The 21074-nt window shown below is 38.4% G+C and overlaps 1 long non-coding RNA gene across 1 annotated transcript in view; it reads left to right on the forward strand.

The window, feature by feature from the left end:
- The window catches only part of LOC144577171 (uncharacterized), a 128850-nt gene that overhangs the window by 97532 nt on the left and 10244 nt on the right, over positions 1 to 21074 (forward strand). Inside the window, exons 4-5 of the long non-coding RNA XR_013520559.1 lie at positions 1525 to 1622; positions 7968 to 9242. This is a non-coding gene — a long non-coding RNA (uncharacterized LOC144577171). The remainder of the gene's footprint in view (positions 1 to 1524; positions 1623 to 7967; positions 9243 to 21074) is intronic.

A 21074-nucleotide genomic window follows, 5' to 3' on the forward strand; every position in this document is an offset into this window, starting at 1 on the left:
AACATATGATTTGCAGATATTTCTCCGAGTCTAAGGCTTCCTTTTTTATTCTCCTAACAGAGTCTTTGAAGTGCAGAAGCTTGTAATTTTAACTTCCTATTTATCAATTTATTCTTTCACACAGCATGCTTTTGTATCTTATTCTTTCCTTTGGGAACTTCCATTGCATATATATTAGGTGGCTTGAAGTTGTCCCACAGCTTATTGATTTTTTTTTGACATTTAATTTTCTGTGTGTTTCATTTTGGATAGTTACTGTTACCATGTCTTCAAGTTTACTAATCTTTTTAAAAATATTTCATTTGTTGTTAATTCTATCTTGAGTATTTTTTATCTCAGATGTGGTGGTTTTCATCTCTTGAGGTTCAATTTTAGTTTTGTGTGTGGTGTGTGTGTGTGTATCCCCTGTGACTCTAGATAAGTTGTAGTATTTCTCTCAGCTTGATGAACATGTGGAATACAGGGGATTTTGATGGAGAGCCCAGCAAAGAATCACTAACTCTGCTGTAACTCATAGGTAATTTTAAGATTACAGTGACTGAAGTCATTACCTTTCAACTATAAGAAACAGAATAAAAGAGGAAAAAGGACAGGTGAGAAGTGAGGTCCTATTTTCTAACCTAGGGTCTTTCTTGGTGTTAACATTCATCCTTTTGTGGTTGTCGTTTTACCTCTTCAACTACTAATTTCCATCCCTTGGATTTAGGTTGGGTCAGGAAAGTTAAAGAAGACTTTGAAATTAATCAGGTGGTGTAGAAAATGGAAGAAAAGGACTGAAGCCTAGAGGGTCAGAAGGGATGGCATAAAGAGTAAGAAAATCTCGAAGAGTGAGGTTCAAAGGTTCAAACTTGAGATATTTGAGAATCATCTGGAGAATCCATTAAGTGTAAATTCTATAAACTTCACACAGAGCTTTCTTAATAGAGAGAGCTGGAGTATGGCCCAGGAATCTGCATTTTTATGGAGATGCCAAATAATTCTGTCATGAGAGGTCCACAGCCCATCATGAAAATGCTGTTTTTCAACTCACATTTTGCCAGGTTCTGTGAAAATCCTTATGAGAAAAAAAGTTCATGATATTATCTAAGCCAACAATGACGGTCTGACACAATTTTCAGTTTGTACCTTGACGTGTTTCTAACCCATTTCTGTTGAATAACACCAGAACTTAAAATATAATAGTAAAAAAAAGAAATTAAAAAAAGGAAATGAAAAATAAATGCCTGGATGAATGAATTAATATAAATCTTCACTTCTGTGTTTGTAAATTGATGATGCCCATTTATAAGAATCATATTAATTATTGATATAAATATGATTAAAACTGCTATGGTTTAAATGTATTTCCCAAAATTCACGCATGGGAAAGTTAACCCCTAATGCAACAGTGTTGAGAAGTAGGACTTTCAAGAGGCAATTAGGTCATGAAGGCTTTGCCTCATGAAGGATTAATAATGTTGTTATTTCGGGATTGGGTTCCTGATACAAGGAGGAGTTCAACTCCCTTCCTTTTATTCCTTCCAGCTTTCTTGCCTTTCTGCCCTCAACCATGGGATCATGTGACAAGGAGACCCTTGCCAGATGATGGCACCTTGATATTGGACTTCCTAGTCTCCAGAGCTGTGAGAAATACATTTCTTTTCTTATAAATTACCCAGCCTGTAGTATTCTGTTGTAGCAGCACAAAATGGAGTAAGACAAGTACCATAATTCTTTATATTTGCTTTTAAAAAACATATGTACCTATGCCCAGTAATCTATTTATACTATAAAACAACTTGGCAAATCTTTTCCCAAATAGTGTAAATGCAAACTTCCATCCAATACCAGCAACATACTCACAGATTTGGGGTTAGGAATATAGAAAACATTGAAGCTTCCCTGGGTTTATGTGTGTTTTAACAAGAAAAAAACATAACCAGCTAAAGACAAATTTAACACCTATGGTTAGTTGTAAACAGTTACTCTTTATGATATGTCTTTTACCTCAAGCGTTTTGTTTTGATGTGTAGCAAATAATACACAAGTGACAGAGTATAAATATGTTAAAGATGTTCAGTTTATATTGACCATTTGATGTATCACTGCAAACAAAATTGGAGTAAAGAAACATTTCTCGGTTAAGATAGATTTTCCTTCTTTCCACAGCTTGAATTTGTCAATAAATTAATAATTAATTTAGTACTGCAAAAATTCTTTTCTTTATCAAATTTACCTTATAAAGAAACCATTCTGTCTTCTGACAGGCTGTTGGAGCCTGTCAGTAAATGGGAGCACGGATTTGAATTTTGTAAGCGGGTCTCATAAAAGGGTTGTAAATTAAGTCAATGCTATATAAACAAAAGCGAAGGATTTTAGATTAACAAAGCCTTACTTCTTTTTACCATAGCGATTCTGCTATTGTTTGAATGTGATTTGTCCTTGGTAAAACTCATGTTGGAATTTGATTCCCAATGTGGCAGTATTGGGAGGTGGGGTCTGGTGGGAGGTGTTTGTGTCATGGGGGCAGATCCTTCATGATTAGATTAATATCCTTTTGGAAGGACATTAGAAGTGAGTTCTTGTTCCCAAAGGAATGGATTTGTTTCTGCCAGAGCAGGTTGTTGAATAGATTCTGGCTTCCTCAATTTCTCTCTCTCTTGCTTTCTGTCTCACCATGTGATCTCTTTACATTTACCTGATTGCACAGGTCATTTATACAAATCTTGAGCGAAGAGAGAGAATGCCTGAGCTCATCCTTTTCTTTCATCACTTGGTCCAGCAACACTAGGAGCAACTGTCTTTATATATATATAAACAAATGTCTTTATATTCTCTGGTTTTCCACAAATGTTTGAAAGTACTACGTATAGAATCACAAAATGTTTTGTCTCTTATAAGAATTAGGAATATTAAATGCATTTATTTTGTGTATCTCTATAAACAGTTCATATCATGGGCTATTAGTGTTTGTACTATTAAAAGTACAATCTTTAGCATTTTTAGGTCTAATCAGATTAAAGAGCCAATTCCAAAAAACCTAAAATCAATTATGAAAATGTATCCTTAAAATTCTGTTCCTTTAATGTCAAAATTTGTATTAGTGAGTGTTCTACTGAGAGACAAAACCAATAGGATATATATCTGCATGTATAGATATATATGTAGCTATAGATATACACATATGAGAGGAGATTAATTAGGGGAATCGGCTCTTAAGATTATGGAGGCTGAGAAGTTCCAGAGATGCCATCTGCAAGGGAAACCCCTGGGATGCTGGTAGTGGTTCATTTCAAGTCAGAAGGGCTCAGAACCAGAGAAGCTGATGATGTATTTCTGAGTCTGAGGATGCAGGCCTCAGAACTTAGGGTGGGGGCATTGGTTCTGGCATCTACAAGCTGGTGACTTTCAAATTCAGACGTGCAAAGCATCAGAGGAAGAGTCTAACCCAGCTCTTCAAGAAAGATCAATTTGCCTTCTGTATTTGTTCTCTCCAGGCTCCTGACAGATTAGATGGTGCCCATCCCCACTGAGGGTGGGTCTTCACCTAGCCCACTTAGACTCACATGCTCATCTCCTCTGGAAACACCCTCACAGACACATCCAAAAATGGTTTACGAGGTTTCTCTAGATATTCCTTAACCAAGTCACACCTAAAATTAAGCATCACAGAGAATTTCTCAACCTCAGCACTATTGACATTTTGACATGTTGGACCAGATAATTTTTTGTTACAGTACATGGTCCTTCACACTGTAGGATACTTAGCAGCATCTTTGGCCTCCACCCACTAAATGCCTGTTTCCTATGTGTAATAGCCAAAAATGTCCTCCAAATATTGGCAAATGTTCTCTAGGAGCAAAACTGTCCATGCTGAAAGTGATTCCTTTAGGACTACATGGGGTAGCCATGTTCAGGTGAAACTCTTTACTGCCTCCTCTCAACTATGCCCTAAGTAAGTTGAGGGTCTGCACATTTTCTCATTTGTAACACAGAGCCAACACAATTTGCATCAAATAAATTAAACTATATTCTATCTACCCATCTATGCAGACACATGCACATACCACGCACATGTACATATATATAGGGAGAGAGAGCCTACCAAAGTTGGGTCATTGGGAAGCAAAGGCACCATGTGTGACATGCACATACACGTACAGTGAGTGCATGGTAAGAACTGTGGTGAATCAAGAGCTGTACCCCTCTAACAAGTGTGTCTGCTGTTCCGTAGTGATGCTGTGTGAGAATCTGAGTTTAGTGTTGGTGAATATTCTAATTTTTCAGGAGAAGCCGTGAGATCCTTGTGTGTATGCATGTGAATATGTGTATAATGCATATATAATAGATACTTTAAAAGATAGGTTTATGGTTTGTTAAAGGACTGTGAGAGTAAAACCAAAAAAACTCACATCTGTGGGTTGTGTGTGGGCTGTAGGCCACCGTGTTGTAGCTTCTGACTTCCACTGGCACGGAACTGTTGCTCCATAAACATGAGCTCTCTGCTCTAGCTCCTGGACTCTGGAGGCACAAGGTTACCTGCAGAGTTTGGAGCCCACCAGCATCCCCGGTTATCCCTGTGTTCCTTAAGGTGTCTAGGAAAACCACACTCAGTGTTCCTGCATTCTGCTTGCATCACTATTACCTCTTTTTGTGTGAAGAAACAGTTTCTTTACTGAATCTCTGTCAGTGTTTAATTGATCTTTAGATCACTCAATACGCATACCCTTTAGATACTGCCTAAGGAAAGATTAATTTTCAGCCCCAGGAAAGATTTAAAATAGGAAATTCTGGGCCATGCTAATGTAACTGAGGCTTTAACCTCAGAAGTAGCAAATCTGGAGAATTAAAAGTGAACTTCATTTTGGAAAAAGGAGCACAAAAGTGCTAGTTTTAAAAAGTAGAAATTTCTTAAACAAAAAAGTAGAAATCCAAGTATATTCTATAAGAGAGAACAACACAAATATTGTGAAAGCAGAAAGTTCGGGGGTGGTCGTGAAAGGGGTGTGGATAATACAGAAAAGAATTGGAACTCCAAACTGCAAAAGGAAAATACATAGTTATACATATATCAGGCTTGACTGATACTTTTAAAAATGTTTAAATTTTGTATTGTTATAATTTCTGTTTTAGAGATGCAGTCTTGCTGTGCTGCTGAGGCTTGTCTTAAACTTCTGGCCTCAAGCAATCCTCTTGCCTCAGCCTCCCAAAGCTCCAGGACCACCGGCATGAGCCGCTATGCCCAGACCTGAGATTTTTAAAAAGTGAGGAAGAGAAAGAAAACATTTTATGAGTGGGTAACTAGTGCTGTGCAACAGGGACAACACCATGTGCTTTACTTACTTAGCTCATAATGCTACTGCCCCCTACTAGTAGCAAGTAGGTGTAGTTGCAAATTGCTTAACCTTAACACTCCAGGAGTGTTTCCGAAGGGAGTCAGAAAGGTTAAGCGATTTGTGGTCATGTAGCTAGCAGGTAGCAAAGCCGAGAGGGTTAAAGAACAAAACATTCACATCCGGGCGCAGTGGCTCACGCCTGTAATCCCAACACTTTGAGAGGCTGAGGCAGGTGGATCACCTGAGGTCGCGAGTTTGAGACCAGTCTGATCAACATGAAGAAACTGCCCCCCACCTCCTAAAAATACAAAATTAGCCAGGTATGGTGGTGCGTGCCTATAATCCCAGCTACTCGGGAGGCTGAGGCAGGAGGGTTGCTTGAAACTGGGAGATGGAGGCTGCAATGAACTGAGATTGTGCCATTGCGCTCCAGACTGTGAAAAAAGAGCAAAACTCCATCTCAAAAAAAAAAAAAAATTTACATCAGAGCAAAATCTGCCCCTAAAATAGGCCTAGAAGGGGATTCACAACCTGGAAACAGCCTTATATGCTCCCTCTTACCACCATGAAATCATGGACAAAATGTTGTTCTTATGAGTTCCATCACTGTTCTAGAAAAGGGCTTGCAGTTTCCATCAGCTTTCTAAAAAAGATTAAAAAGGAGAAGAAAAATAAGATTGAGAGTTTCTACCCTAAAAATACATGGAGTTTAGCCCTAAAGACTTACAGGTATAAAAAAACACACTGCAGGCTTACGTGAAAATTCAAAGATAACTGTGCTCACTCACAAGTACTTTCCAAAGCTGAAGTAATAACAAGTTAAGAGCAAATCATTCTTCTTTATCCAGATATGTGAAGTAACAAGCCACAGAGGCTGCATCTTACTCAAAACAAAATAGCCCAGTGGAATTTCAGAGTGTGAAATGCCTTTCCTGTGTATCTGGCCCAACCACTTTATTTAACAAAAGAGAGAAAGAAACTCAAAGTGTTGAGTCACTTCCCAGGGCCACTGAGACCTAAACCCAGGCTTTCTAACCCATGTGCAATGCTGTTTCCATGACTCCAGGCTGTCTTCTGGAGATGCTGAAAAAAGATTGATTTCAACTTCATTCATTCATGCCATCAGCCATCATGCCCCCACCACTTAAGGTAATTTGAGTTCCTCAGTCCCAAGTATCTTGAAAAAACTTTAAAGCACACCTACCATGTGCTAAAATTCAAATTTTTAATTGAAATTTAGAACTTAGCTTCTTGGAAACGGAATTGTTCTAAATGGGTTTCTATTCTCCAGCTATCTCAAAAGAAGCTCTGTTATTATTTATTAAGTACCTGCTGAATGCAGAAACACAAAAGGGTGGGGAGAAAGACTTAAAAAAAAACAAGACAAAACATGCAAGTCATGGTCTCTGCACATGAAGAATATAAAAAGAACCATGGAAAGAACTACATGTAGGAAGATATACTGGACAACTATGCATTTATGATCTAAACATAAAGAAGGCAGGCAAAACACCTTATTAGGACTTCTCTGAAAATCTATTCCAAGAAGGAAATTCCATAAAACTCTGGGTTTGTGTTAAAGATCATCCATGAATTCAGCTGCTAAATCTGAAAAAGATGAACTCTAAGAACAGCCTTCTTGCATGTTCCAGAATTGGATTTAAAAATAATTTCTCCTTCCATCCCATTCTCTATACCCGGATCTGGTAGGTGACTTTGACTTTGCTGCTAGCACAGGATTCAGAAATAAAGTCCTACATCACAATGAACCTGGAGGCTGCTTAGTTCTAAATATTGCCCACACTCAGCTTTTGCCTGCTCAGACTCTTCTTCATGCTTTATTGGGGTCCAGGCCAGTCTCCTTCACTAGACTGTAAACTCCCCTGAGGGCAGGGGCTCTGTCTTCCCCACTTTGGTATTCCCAGCATCCTGAACAGTACTGGGAACACTGGAAAGACCCTACTCCCCTTTAGCAAACTGAGCTGAATTGTAAATGCTGAGGGAACAAGCAGAGTAAGGAAGGGAAAAAATATTCAGAAGAGATAAGATTATTTTTCAAGTAAGAAAACCAGGTTTAGAGAGATAAAATGCCAGTTAAAAGTTACCTGGTCTCAGAATTGATCAAATACCCAAGTATATAAAGCTAAATCTATACACTGAGCCTGCAGTGTTTCTGATCTACATAGAAAACCACACACTAAATTTAGGGTAAAAAGTCTTCTTTTGAGTTCTTAAATAGAAATTAACTATAAATATACAATTCTTGTTGAGAAAGAGAATGAGACAAAATAATTGATGGAAACAGTATACTAGAAGAATAATCAACTATGTGTCAATTTCAGCTGTCCCAATGACAGCTCAATCAATAAATTTGTCTTGGCAGATAATTACTTGTTGTATCTTTAGCCCATAAAGTGATCGATAAAGTCAAATGTCCAGTTTAATATTTTACATTTAATGATTATACACTAACAGGCAGCAGAATATATGTTGAGGGAGATTAATGGAAGGATTAGACATGGTGCCAATATTTTTTTCCTTTTAATTAGTGAAACCCTAATGCAAAATTCAAAATATGCTGAAATGAAGCCTTTCTTTCTTAGCACCCTGCTAAACAGCTAAAATTATGTTATCGATCTTCTAATTATCTAGCAATTCAAATGCTTCCTGAAATGCTTCAAGAGACTCACCCATCCTCCTGGCTGGGAACTGGCTTGGTAAGCCCAAGTGACTATGTTTTTTCAGTGAGAGACTACGTTCATCTACCCCAAACCCTGAGAGGAAAAGGACCCTCACAAAGGACATCCAGCTTGGCTACACTGTTGACCAAATGGCAATGTTCCCAGGGGAACCAGGCTGACTGTTCTTGTGGTCAAGTTCCTCTAAGCTTTGCCGGCCCCTGCTCACTTGCCATGAACTTGGCGTCACTAAAAATTCACCACAAATCAATGTTGTCAGCTTCCATTATTTCATTGTTCACCAAGGAACAGCCGTGGCAGGTGCTGAATAATTCACGACGGCAGTGGTGTTGATCCTATTTTCTGGGTAAGAAAATTCTAAAATCCCAGAAGGCCTTGGTCTGTGAGTCAGTCCCAGGTCTTGGAGTGCCTGCCTAGCCAATGCTTCTGGGTGGGGTCGGATTAAATACCTGTGCCACTGGGAATCCCACCTTTCTTCCTGGTACCACGTGAGCCACTTATCCATCAGTAGGTGTCAAGGTTGCCAGGTTTGAACTTAAAGTAATGTATTAGACTGGGAGAGCTATGAATGATACAGGAAGAGTCTTAATTGGCAAAATCTGAGCCAAATTGGATTCAGAGTCTCTATGTGTCAGGAATAGGTAGAAAGAGGAAAAGATAAAGAAATAAGAAAATATATTATTGATATACATAATACATGCATATGTATATGTTAGTCATAATATTGGCTGCCAGACAACCTAGAATCAAAAAGTGATGACTGTGACAAAGAATTCACACATCGTGAATAGGCAGGCCATGGACTGTGAGCTCCTGTCTCAAAGGCAGAGTTCTCTGTTTTTGGGATAGGGGCTGCAGTGCTCCCTCAGAGCCAGCCTTCCTCAGTTTTGTCTCAGTTGAAGCCAAATGCCAGGACAGAATGGCAGGGAGCGAGGCTGGCAGGCTGTGCAGGGGCACACAGGGTGGCAGCACGTGGTGAAGGTGCAGCAGTCCAGGCCAGACCTCTGTTGCGGCTTTGCACCCTGGCTCCACAGGGCACCCAGGAGGCAGCGGGCACAATGGGGCTTGAGCTGTGCTCACAAGGGGCTACTACATGAACCAGAGTGCCCGATGTTTACTTGCAGTGAACTCAGACCTGCTAACACACCTGGACCACTCTGGTCTCCGCAGATTCTCCTCCCTGTGGACAGTGCTGCTGAGGGTCCAACGAACATCAGCAAGCTGCATGGTGAGTGTAGATAAAGAGCAAAGGAAGTGGGATGTTCTTGAGGGGCAATTCACTAAGGCTCTGGAAAAGCCTTGGCAACATATCTCAGTTTTAATCAGGTATGTGCTAGTAGATTTTTTCTTCCATGTCTGGATAGCTCTGCTTAAGCACTAATGAAGTCTGTGGCTTCCCCCACCTCTTTGCCTTCTTTTTTCTAATGTATTTTTTTAAATTGTGGTAAAATACACATAAAGTAATATTTACCATCTGTCATAATCAGTTTGAACTGCTGTAACAAGTACCGTAGACTGGGTGCTTATAAACAGAAATTTATTTCTCACAGTTCTGGAGGTCTGCAAGTCCAAGCTCAGGATGCTAGCATGGTTCAGTTCTTCCTCCAGGTTGCAGACTGTCAACTTCTCATTGTACCCTCACATGGCAGAAAGAGTGAGAGAGCTCTCTGGGATCCCTTTTATAAGAACACAAATCTCGTTCATGAGTGTGAAACCCTCATGACCTAATCACCTCCCAAAGACCCCCATCTCCTAATACCCATCAAACTTGGGGTTAGGATTTCAACATATCAATTTTGGGGGAACATCTGGTTGCTTTCACATTCTGGCTATCGTGACTACTGCTATGAGTGTATAGGACCCGGCTTTCAATTCTTTTTGTGTATATACCCAGAAGTGGATTTGCCGAATCAGGTGCTAATTCTATTTTTAGTTTCTTGACAGATAGCCATACCATTTTCCATAGCAGCTGTACCATTTACATTCTCATCAATAGTGCACAAGGGCTCCAAATTTTTTTTTTTTAATTTTTTAGCAGTAGCTATCCTAATGGATGTGAAGTGGTATCTTGTAGTTTTGTTTTGTATTTCCCTAATGACTAGTAATGTTGAGCTTATTGGGCATTTTATATACCTTCTTTGGAGAAATGTCTGTTCAAGTCCTTTACTCATCTTTGAATCAGGTTGCTTGTTTTTTGGCTGATGAGTTTCAGGGGTTCTCTATATAGTCTGAACATTAGTCTGTTATCAGATATGTAATTTGCAAATATTTTCTTCCATTCTGTGGGTTTCCCTTTCATTCTGTTGATAGTGTCTTTTGATGCACAAAATTTTTAACTTTCCACAAAATCTAATTTGTCTGTTTTTTCTTTTGTTGGCTATCCCTTTGGTGTTGTATCCAATAAATTATTGCCAAATCCAATCATGTCCCCCTTTTTAAAAATTGAACTTTTTAATCTGAGATAATTATAGGTTCACATGCAGTTATAAAAAATAGTACAGAGGTTTATAATCCTTTGGGTATATACCCAGTAATGGGGTTGCTGAGTCAGATGGTATTTCTGGTTCTAGATCCTTGAAGAATCACCCCACTGTCTTTTAGAATGGTTGAACTAATTTACACTCCCACCCACAGTGTAAAAGCCTTCCTATTTCTTCACAACTTCATCAGCATCTGTTTTTTCCTGACTTTTTAATGATCACCATTCTAACTGGCATGAAATGGTATCTCACTGTGGTTTTGATTTGCATTTTTCTAATAACTAGTGATGATGAGCTTTTTTCATATGTTTGTTGGTTGCACAAATGTCTTATTTTGAGAAAAGTCTGTTCATATCCTTTGCCCACTTTTTGATGGGATTTTTTTTTTTTTTTTTTGGTAAATTTGTTTAAGTTCCTTGTAGATTCTGGGTATTAGCCCTTTGTCAGAGGGATATATTGCAAAAATTTTCTCCCATTCTGTAAATTGCCTGTTCACGCCAATGATAGTTTCTTTTTCTGTGCAGAAGCTCTTTAGTTTAATTAGATAAATCATGCTACTATAAAGACAAATGCATATGTATTTGTCTTTATAGTAGAATGTTTATTGTTTATTGTAGCAATATTTACAATAGCAAAGACTTGGAACCAACCCAAATGCCCATCAATGATAGACTGGATAAAGAAAACATGGCACATATACACCATGGAATACTATGTAGTGAAGAAAAGAATGAGTTCATGTCGTTTGCAAAGACATGGATGAAGCTGGAAACCATAATTCTCAGCAAACTAATACAGGAAGAGAAAACCAATCACTGTATGTTCTCATTCATAAGTGAGAATTGAACAATGAGAACACATGGACACAGGGAGGGGAACATCACACACTGGGGTTTGTCAGAGGGTTAGGGGCAAGGGGAGGGAGAGCATTAGGACAAATACCTAACACATGCAGGGTTTAAAACCTAGATGACGGGTTGATAGGTGCAGCAAACCACCATGGCACATATATACCTATGTTACAAACCTGCACGTTCTTCACATGTATCCCAGAACTTAAAGTAAAATAAAATTAAAAAATAGTAGAGAGATCCAGTGTTTTCCCTTAATGGCAACATCTTGCAAAACTGTAGTACAGTTTCCAATCAGGATATCGGCATGGACACAGTAAAGATGCAGAGCTTCTCTACCAGCATGAGGCTCCCCACTGTTGCCCTTTTATAGCCACACCCAATTTCCTCCTTCACCTATCCCTCCTCAGTCCCTGGCAACCACTAATCCATTTTCCCTTTCTATTTTTGTCCTTTCTTGAAGATTATATAAAATAAAGTCAATCATACAATATATAATTTTTGGGATTGGCTTTGTCACTCAGAATAATTCTCTGAATATCAGCCCCAGTTATAGCATATATTATTCGTTGATTTTTTACTGCTGAGTAAAAAATATACCAGTGTTCCATGGTATATCTGTGCTAGGTTCATTAACTTTATTCATCTGCTGAAGGAAATATGATTTTTTGCTCTGATGATTATGAGCTGTTATATATATTAATAATGTACAAGTTTGTGTGAACATAAGTTTTTATTTCTCTGGGACAAATGCTAAGAAGTATAATTATTGCATCATGTGATAACTGCATGTCTAGCATTTTAAAACATTGCTAGAACCCGTACTATTTTACATTCCTACTGGTGACGTACGAGTAATCTAAATCCAATTTCTCTCATATTTGCCATGACTTATAACCATCCAGATAGGTGTGCAGTTATATCTCATTGTGAATTTAAATTGCGTCTCCCATCTGGCTAATAATGTTTAACATCATTTCACATGCTTATTTCCATATACATATATCAGCTTCAGTGAAATATCTGTGCATTTTTTTGTTCATTTTCTATCTGAATGTATTTATTTATTTATTTTTACTTTGGTTTTAAGAGTGCTTTATTCAGTACATGCTAGGTACTAGTCCTTTGTCGGATACGTGGTTTGCAAATATCTTCTTCTAGCGTATAGCTTATCTTTTCATCCTCTTAACAGGATCTTCCACAGAGCAAACATTTTTAATATCAATAAAGTTAAAGTTATCATTTCCCTTTATTAATCACACTTTTGGTATTATGTCTAAGAACTCTTTGCCTAGCCCTAGATTCTGAAAATATTATAGTTTTTCCTAAAAGTATTATAGTTTAAAATTTTATGTTTAAGTCTATAATCCAGGTTTAGTTGATTTTTGTGTGAAGTCTGAGACTCAGTTTGAGGGTTTTTTTTCCCTATGGATGTCTAATTGATCCAGTACCATTTTTTGAAAAGAAGATTTTCTTTCTTCATTGAATTGTTTTTGCATCATTCAAAATTATCAGTGGGCATATTTTTGTGGATGAGTCTACTTTAAGTCTTCTATTCTGTCTCATTAGTCTGTGTCTGTCTCTTTGTCAGACCCATAAAACTGATTACTGTAGCTCTACGGTAAGTCTTGGAATTGAGTATGATGACTGCTCCCACTTTATTATTTTAAAAAATAGTTTTGGATATTTGAGGATTTTTTTTTCCTTTCAACATAAATTTGAGAATAATCTTGTCTGTGACTAGAAAAAATCTTGCTAGTATTTTTACAGGAATACAGTTAAACTTGTATATCATTTTGGGAAAAATTCAGATCTGTACTATCTAGAGTCTTTTAACTTATGAATAAAAGTGTATCTCCATGTATTTAAATCTCCTTTGATGTTTTTCAATGAGCATTTTGTAGTTTTTAGCATGCAGATACTATGCATGTTAAATTTACATCTAAGTACTTCAGTTTTTTGAGTGAACATAAATGGTATTGTACTTTTTCTTTATTTTTTTCTTCTGAGAATTTATATATATGTGTGTGTGTGTGTGTGTGTGTGTGTGTGTGTGTGTGAGTAATTGTACTTTAGGTTCTGGGGTATACGTGCAGAACATGTAGGATTGTTGGCATAGGTACATACATGGCAATGTGATTTGCTCCCTCCATCCCCTATTTGATTTTTTTCTCTCTTTTTTTTTTTATTAATTTGGCTAGTGGTCTATTTTGTTGATCTTTTCAAAAAACTGGCTCCTGGATTTATTGATTTTTGAAGGTTTTTTTGTGTCTTTATCTCCTTCAGTTCTGCTCTGATCTTAGTTATTTCTTGTATTCTGCTAGTTTTTGAGTTTTTTTGATCTTGCTTCTCTAGCTCTTTCAATTTTGATGATAGGGTGTTGATTTTAGATCTTTCCTTGCTTCTCATGTGGGCATTTATTGATATAAATTTTCCTCTAGACACTGCTTTAAATGTGTCCCAGAGATTCTGGTATGTTGTGTCTTCGTTCTCGTTGGTTTCGAAGAACATCTTTATTTCTGCCTTCATTTCATTGTTTATCCAGTCAACATTCAAGAGCCAGTTGTTCAGTTTCCATGAAGTTGTGCAGTTCTGAGTTAGTTTCTTACTCCTGAGTTCTAATTTGATTGCACTGTGGTCTGAGAGACTGTTAGGATTTCTGTTCTTTTGCATTTGCTGATGAGTGATTTACTTCCAATTATGTGTTCAATTTTAGAGTAGGTGTGAGGTGGTGCTGAGAAGAATGTATATTCTGTGGATATGGGCTGGAGAGTTCTTAGATGTCTATTAGGTTTGCTTGTTCCTGATCTGAGTTCAAGTCCTAGAAATTTTTGTTAATTTTCTATCTTGTTGATCTGTCTAGTATTGACATGTGGAGTGTTAAAATCTCCCACTATTATTGTGTGGGAGTCTAAGTGTCTTTGTAGGTTGTTAAGAACTTGCTTTATATATCTTGGTGCTTCTGTATTGGGTGTGTATACATTTAGGATTGTTAGCTCTTCTTGTTGCATTGATTCATTTTACCATTATGTAATACCCTTCTTCTTCTCTTTTGATCTTTGCTGGTTTAAAGTCTATTTTATCAGAGACTAGGATTGCAACTCCTGCTTTTATTTTGCTCTCCATTTGCTTGATAAATCTTCCTCCATCCCTTTATTTTGAGTCTATGTGTGTCCTAGCATGTGAGATGGGTTTCCTGGAGACAGCACACTGATGGGTTTTGACTTTTTATCCAGTTTGTGTCTTTTGATTGGAGCATTTAGCCCATTTACACTTAAGGTTAATATTGTTATGTGTGAATACCAATATTATTGTTATTACTGCCATTTTGATGCTAGGTGGTTATTTTGCCCATTAGTTGAAGCAGTTTCTTCTTTGTGTTGATGCTCTTTACCATTTGGTACATTTTTGGAGTGGCTGGTACTGGTTGTTCCTTTCCTTGTTTAGTGCTTCTTTCAGGAGATCTTGTAAGGCAGGCCTGGTGATGACAAAATCTCTCAGCAATTGCTTGTTCAGAAAGGATTTTATTTCTCCTTCACTTATAAACCTTAGTTTGGCTGGATATGAAATTCTAGGTTGAAAGTTCTTTTCTTTAACGTTGTTAAATATTGGCCCCCACTCTCTTCTGGCTTGTAGGATTTCTGTCAAAAGATCTGCTATGAGTCTGATGGGCTTCCCTCTGTGGGTAACCCGACCTTTCTCTCTGCCTGCCTTTAGCATTTTTTCCTTCATTTCAACCCTGGTGAACCTGATGATTATGTGCTCTTCTTGAGGAATATATTTGTGGTGTTCTCTGTATTTCCTGGACTTGAATATTGGCCTGCCTTGCTAGATTGGGGAAGTTCTCCTGGATAATATCCTGAAGAGTATTTTCCAGCTTGGATTCATTCTCTCTGTTGCATTCAGGTACACCTATCAAATGTAGATTAGGTCCTTTCACATAATGCCATATTTCTTGAAGACTTTGTTCATTTCTTTTTATTCTTTTTTCTCTAATCTTGCCTTTTCACTTTATTTCATTGAGTTGATCTTCAATCTCTGATATCCTTTCTTCTGCTTGGTTGATTTGGCTATTGAAACTTGTGTATGCTTTGCAAAGTTCTCATGTTGCATTTTTAAGCTCCATCAGGTCATTTATGTTCTTCTCTAAGCTGTTTATTCTCATTAGCATTTCGTCAAACCTTTTTTCAAGGTTCTTAGTTTCTTTGCATTGGATTAGAACATGTTCTTTTAGCTCAGAGAATTTTGTTATTACTCACCTTCTGAAGCCCGTTTCTGTCAATTCATCAGACTTGTTCTTCATCCAGCTTTGTTCCCTTGCTGGTGAGGAGTTGTGAACCCTTGGAGGAGGAAAGGCATTCTGGTTTTGGGTGTTTTCATCCTTTTTGCACTGGTTTCTTCCCATCTTTGTGGATTTATCTACCTGTGGTCTTTGTAGTTGGTAACTTTCAGATGGGGTCTCTGAGTTGATGTCCTTTTTGTTGGTGTTGAAGTTATTTCTTTCTGTGTTTTAGTTTTCTTTCTAACAGTCAGGCTCCTCTGCTGTTAGACTGCTGGAAGTCCACTCCAGACCCTGCTTGCCTGGGGATCACCTGCAGTGGCTGCAGGACAGTAAGAGTTGCTGCCAGTTTCTTCTTCTGTTCTCTTCATCCCAGAAGGATACTCGCCAGATGTCAGCCTGAGCTCTCCTTTGTGAGGTGTCTCTTTGGATATATGGGGGTTAGGGAGCTGCTTGAGGAGAGAGCCTATCCCTTATAGGAGCTCAAGTGCTGTGCTGGGAGCTCCGTTGTTCTGTTCAGAGCTGCTGGGCAGATACTTTTAAGTCAGCTGCAGTGGAACTCATAACTGCCTTTTCCCCAGGTGTTCTGTCCTGGGAAGCTGGAGCTTTACTTATAAGTTCCTGACATGCTCTTGCCTTTTTTCAGAGATGCCCTGCCCAGCAAGGAGGTAGCCTAGTCACAGTCTGCCAGCAGAGGCATTGCTGAGCTACTGTGGCTCTGCCCAGCTGCTATGTGAACTTCTTTGTGGTTTTATTTTCAGACGTATAATAATGGCGGTCTGCCTCAATAGTGGCAGACTGCCTTGGTAATCATGGACTGACTTGGTAGTGGCAGACTGCCTTGGTAATGGCCAATGCCCTTCCCCCCACAGAGCTGGACTGTCCTGGGTCCAGCTGCATTTGTTGTGAAACTCTCAGTTCAGTGCCTTTCAGATTGCTGGTGTTTGTGGGGGTGGGACCTGCTGAGCCAGATCTCCTACCTTCCTGTTTCAGCCCCCCTTTTTTCAGTTGAACAGGCGGCTCTGTCTCCCAGGCATTCCATGTGCCAATTGAAATGGCCGCCCAGATTTGTGTGAATTTTTGTGCAGCAACCTGCTGCAATGGCTGAAACAGCCATGCTGGGAACTTGTGGTGCTTTTCAGCCTGGGAATCTCCTGGTCTGTAGGCAGTAAAAACTCATTTGAAAATGTAATCATTCTCCCTCTGCATTGTTCTTGCTGGGAACTGCACTCCAGAGCTGTTCCTATTCGGCCATCTTGGATCCCCCCCAGTATTGTACTTTTAATCTTGTTGTGCACATGTTCATTGCTATTATATAGAAGTGCAATTGACTTTTGTATGCTTATTTTGTGGTCTGCAGCTTTGCTGAATTTATCAGTCCTAGGAGTTTTCTTTTTTGGCGGATTCTTGGGGATTTTCTATGAAGACAATCATGTCATCTGCAAATATGAACAGTTTTATTTCTTCCTTTCTGATAAAAATGCCTACAATTAATTCCTTCCTTCCTTCCTTCCTTTCTTCCTTCCTTTTCTTTCTTTCTCTCTCTCTCTTTCTCTTCTTTCTTTCTTTTCTTTTCTTTTCTTTGACTTATTGCACTAGCTGGACTTTCCACTAATATTTTGAACAAAAGCAGTGAGATTAACATTCTTATTCTTGATCTTAGAGGGAAAGCATGCAGTCTTTTACTGTTAAGTATAATGTTGGCTCTAAAGTTTTTTAGATTATTCTTTGCAAGTTGAGGAAGTTTCTATCTATCCCTATTTTTCTGAGAGTTATTATGAAAGGGTATGGAATTTCATCAAATGCTTTTTCTGTATCAGCCTTCATCATGTGATTTTTTTTCTCTAGATTGTTAATATACTAATTTACATTGATTGAGTTTCAAATATTAAGCCAGCCTTGCATCCCTAGAATAAACTCCATTGGTCATGGTTTATAATTCTTTGTATAATAAATATTGCTGAATTTTACATTGTAATATTTTTTTGTTAAGAATTTTTTTAGTCTATATTCATGAGGGATATTACTGTAGTTTTCTTTTTAAATACTATTTTTGTCTGGTTTTGGTATGGGGGTAATACTAATTTCATAAAATGATTTGGGAAGTGTTCCCTTCTCTTCCATTTTCTGAAAGAAATTACATAGAATTGGTATTAGTTCCTTAAATATTTGGTTGAATTATACAGTGAAATAATATGGGCTTGAAAATTGATATTTTGGAGAGTTTTTAAATTATGAATTTAATTTTCTTAATAGCTACAGGGCAATTTGAAGATTTATTTTATATTATTTTGTGTCTGTTTTTGGAGGAATTGGTTCATTTCACCTAAGTTGTTAGACTCTAAAAAGAGTCTGCTTCTGGGACTCTGACAACACAACTGTTAGATTTGTGTTGTCGTTGTTATTATCCCACATGTCCCTGAAGCACTGTTCATTTGTTTTCAGTCAATTCTCTCTCTGTTGTAGTGATTGGGTAATTTCTATTGTTCTGTTTTCCAGTGCACTGACTCTTGTCTCAATGCAGACTTTTTCCCTCTTGTTTTCATATTTTTGTTTCATGTACATTAACATCATTGATTAAGCAAACCTTTGTTTCATCCTTACTTATTCCTTGGTTAGACTTTTTGGGAACTGTGCTGCCTGCTTTAGTCTCCAAATACTCTGTCTTTTGCATTTAGCAATTCTCAACTATAATATTTGAGTTTGGGGATTTTTCTGGTCCCTAACTCTAATAGGGTCACATTATTCCTGGGAGCTCTGGAATGGCTTACCCTGCTCCTCTGTGTGCCAAATATAGTCTTCTTTCTTAGACTACTCTGTTGGCCTCTCCCCTTCTTAAAAAAAATCACTTACTAAAGAGAAAATTAGGATCCATTATCCAGTTCTGAGGTGAAGTATCACAGTCATTCCATTCTCCAAGTCTCAAAGTGTCCATGAGACGCTGCCTAGGCAAAGCTAGGAGTATAAATAAAATGTTTAGGGATGCAATTCTGTATCTCAGATGTAAATGCAATCACTACTACAGTGTCTGCAAGGAACATTGAACCTGGCTGTGCTGTATGTGGAACAGTCTCCTTCCAGCCATAGGTGCTGACAAGGAGAGTTGTTTCTGATTCCCTAGCACTTACACATTGCCTAGCACATAGGAGCTCAGTTAATACTTGTCTATGTTGACAGCTAAGGACCACAATCCTAGGAGGAAGGGGTGGGGAGAGCAGTGGAAGTAAAATATTGGAAATTCCAATTGTTTAATTGTTTTTATTTATTAATTGCTCATATACTTTACTCATTCTTTTACCAAATATTAATGACATATCTAGTATGAACTAGACACCATACCGTGGTCTGGAGTGTCTTAAGTTGGTTTCTCTGGGAAGCATGCTTTGAGATGGAGACTTGTTTGCAGGAGATTTGTTAGAAAGGGCTAACACCTCCCAGAAAACCTGGGAGACAGTGGGAGAAGCAGAGCTGGACAGAAGGGAAACTAAACTGTGCTACAGTTGCAGATGAGGATTCAGCTGATAGCACGGAGATCTGGAGCTGGAATGGCCCTTCAGAACTATCCTGAATTGAGGCAGTGGTGCTGAGCCATTATACCCTTACATTGGCCAGTCATTGGAGGAGAGATAGCACTTGCCCTCAGCTATGTGCAATTTCAATAAAGAGACTCAGCTGTGAGCTGACAGCAGGCAGCAATTCCAGCAGCTGAGGGAATGGGAGTCTTGTTCTGAAAAAGATCTGGGTTGCACATTATAGTACCCACAATATGAAGCTGCAAAGGGATGGATTTCTGCTCTTTGGGATTTGGCAGTTGGAGAGACAGATATGTAAACAAATAGTTGATCAACTATGATAAGTTTAATGAGAGTAATACGTCAAAAGTGCCATAGGAACTCATATTGGGGAGCAACCACTCCTCTGGATGGGTCAGGGAAGACTTCTCTTCAGCATTTGCTTTGCTGTTTTGAGTTCTGAAGAGAGAAAATTTCATGCCATCACATTTCATGGAGTAGGTAATGAATTACAAAAGCTTGAATTTGCTTTGAAATATGACGTCTGTTCTTTGCCAAGTAAAGAGAAGTAAATCATGCATTAATGGAACCCATATTTTCAGTGAGTTAGTGCCACAGGCACCCTGTGCGCAGATCCAGCAAAGAGATAGGAAAGGTGAGCATGTGGGTTACGTGTAATGTGGAAAATAACCTTTTAAACTTTTATGCCCCTCTCTAGGGCAAGAATGCTATTCTTTAAAAGGTTAGTCTACTGCCAAAAATGAAAAAAAGAGGCTACTTCATGTTTCATTCCAGAATCAATTTTTCTATTAAAAATAAATTGCACTTTAAGTAACCTGTGATATGATCAGCAGAGCTAGTGGCTAGATGAAACTTTTATGTCTGCAGTCCTGGTGATTTGGGAGGACTGTGGAACTACTAAGAACAGAATGTAGATGTCTCTGATCTTCCAAAACTTGGATTGCCCCATCTAGCTTTAATCCTAGTGGAATTTCACTGCCGTTTGGTGGGATCTAGGCCCCTAGTGGTTTCTTTGTGCCCAGTGTCGTATGATCATTAGGAAAATCCAGAGCTCCTCTCCTTTTCATCTCCACTGGCAGAGATTCACTGCCCTTTAGGAGTTTAGAGTTAACCTGGAGAGTCGCAGAAACCTGAAACAACTGGAGGATGATTTGCAAGCAATGTGTAAGCAAGTGTGGGCGTGCTACAGAGAGTCTTTGAGAAGCTTAGAAGAATATGAAAAACAAGGAAGACTTCTTAGAAGGAGGCTAGCATCAAGCCAGATTTTGAAGTAGATGATGGATTGGTAGAGAAAGGATGGTGGGACATTCTAAAGGGCAGGAGTCGCTGAACACAGGTCCAGGGGAGGAAATGACTAAGATGGGTGCAGCGTCCAGAAAAGCCGGCTCATACCTCCTCTTGGGAAGTAACTTGTGGTAATAGGAGTAGTCAGATCCAGGAAAGCTTGATACTCAAAATTACAAAGAAACTGAAATCTGTATCCTTTTTTCTATTTTATTACTTTCCTTAGAAATTATATAAAAAAATTGAATGTGTGCTCTGATAAGATTCTTGGCCCTATGAAATGGCACAAACTACCAGGAAGATGCTTCCTTGTTTAAAAAGAACTTAACGGCACCTGATACAAACATTCATCTGATACTTGAGTCTCCTTGACAGAGAATGGCTCAACCATATATGCAATCATCTAATGCTTGCACAACCCTAGCGCTATGAAACATATTATCTCCTTTCATTCTTAAAAGAGGGATAAAAGGCTAAAATATGTCACTTTGTGCCAGATTCTGTTATCTGCCTCATCAAATGATACCAGATAAACAATGTCTCCATCTGATTTGTGTTGCTATAGGGGAATACCTGAAGCTGGGTACTTTATGAAGAAGTTTATTTAGCTCATCATTTTGTAGGCTACACAAG

This window comes from Callithrix jacchus, chromosome 7 (genome assembly GCF_049354715.1).
Source record: "Callithrix jacchus isolate 240 chromosome 7, calJac240_pri, whole genome shotgun sequence".
Taxonomy (NCBI): domain Eukaryota; kingdom Metazoa; phylum Chordata; class Mammalia; order Primates; family Cebidae; genus Callithrix; species Callithrix jacchus.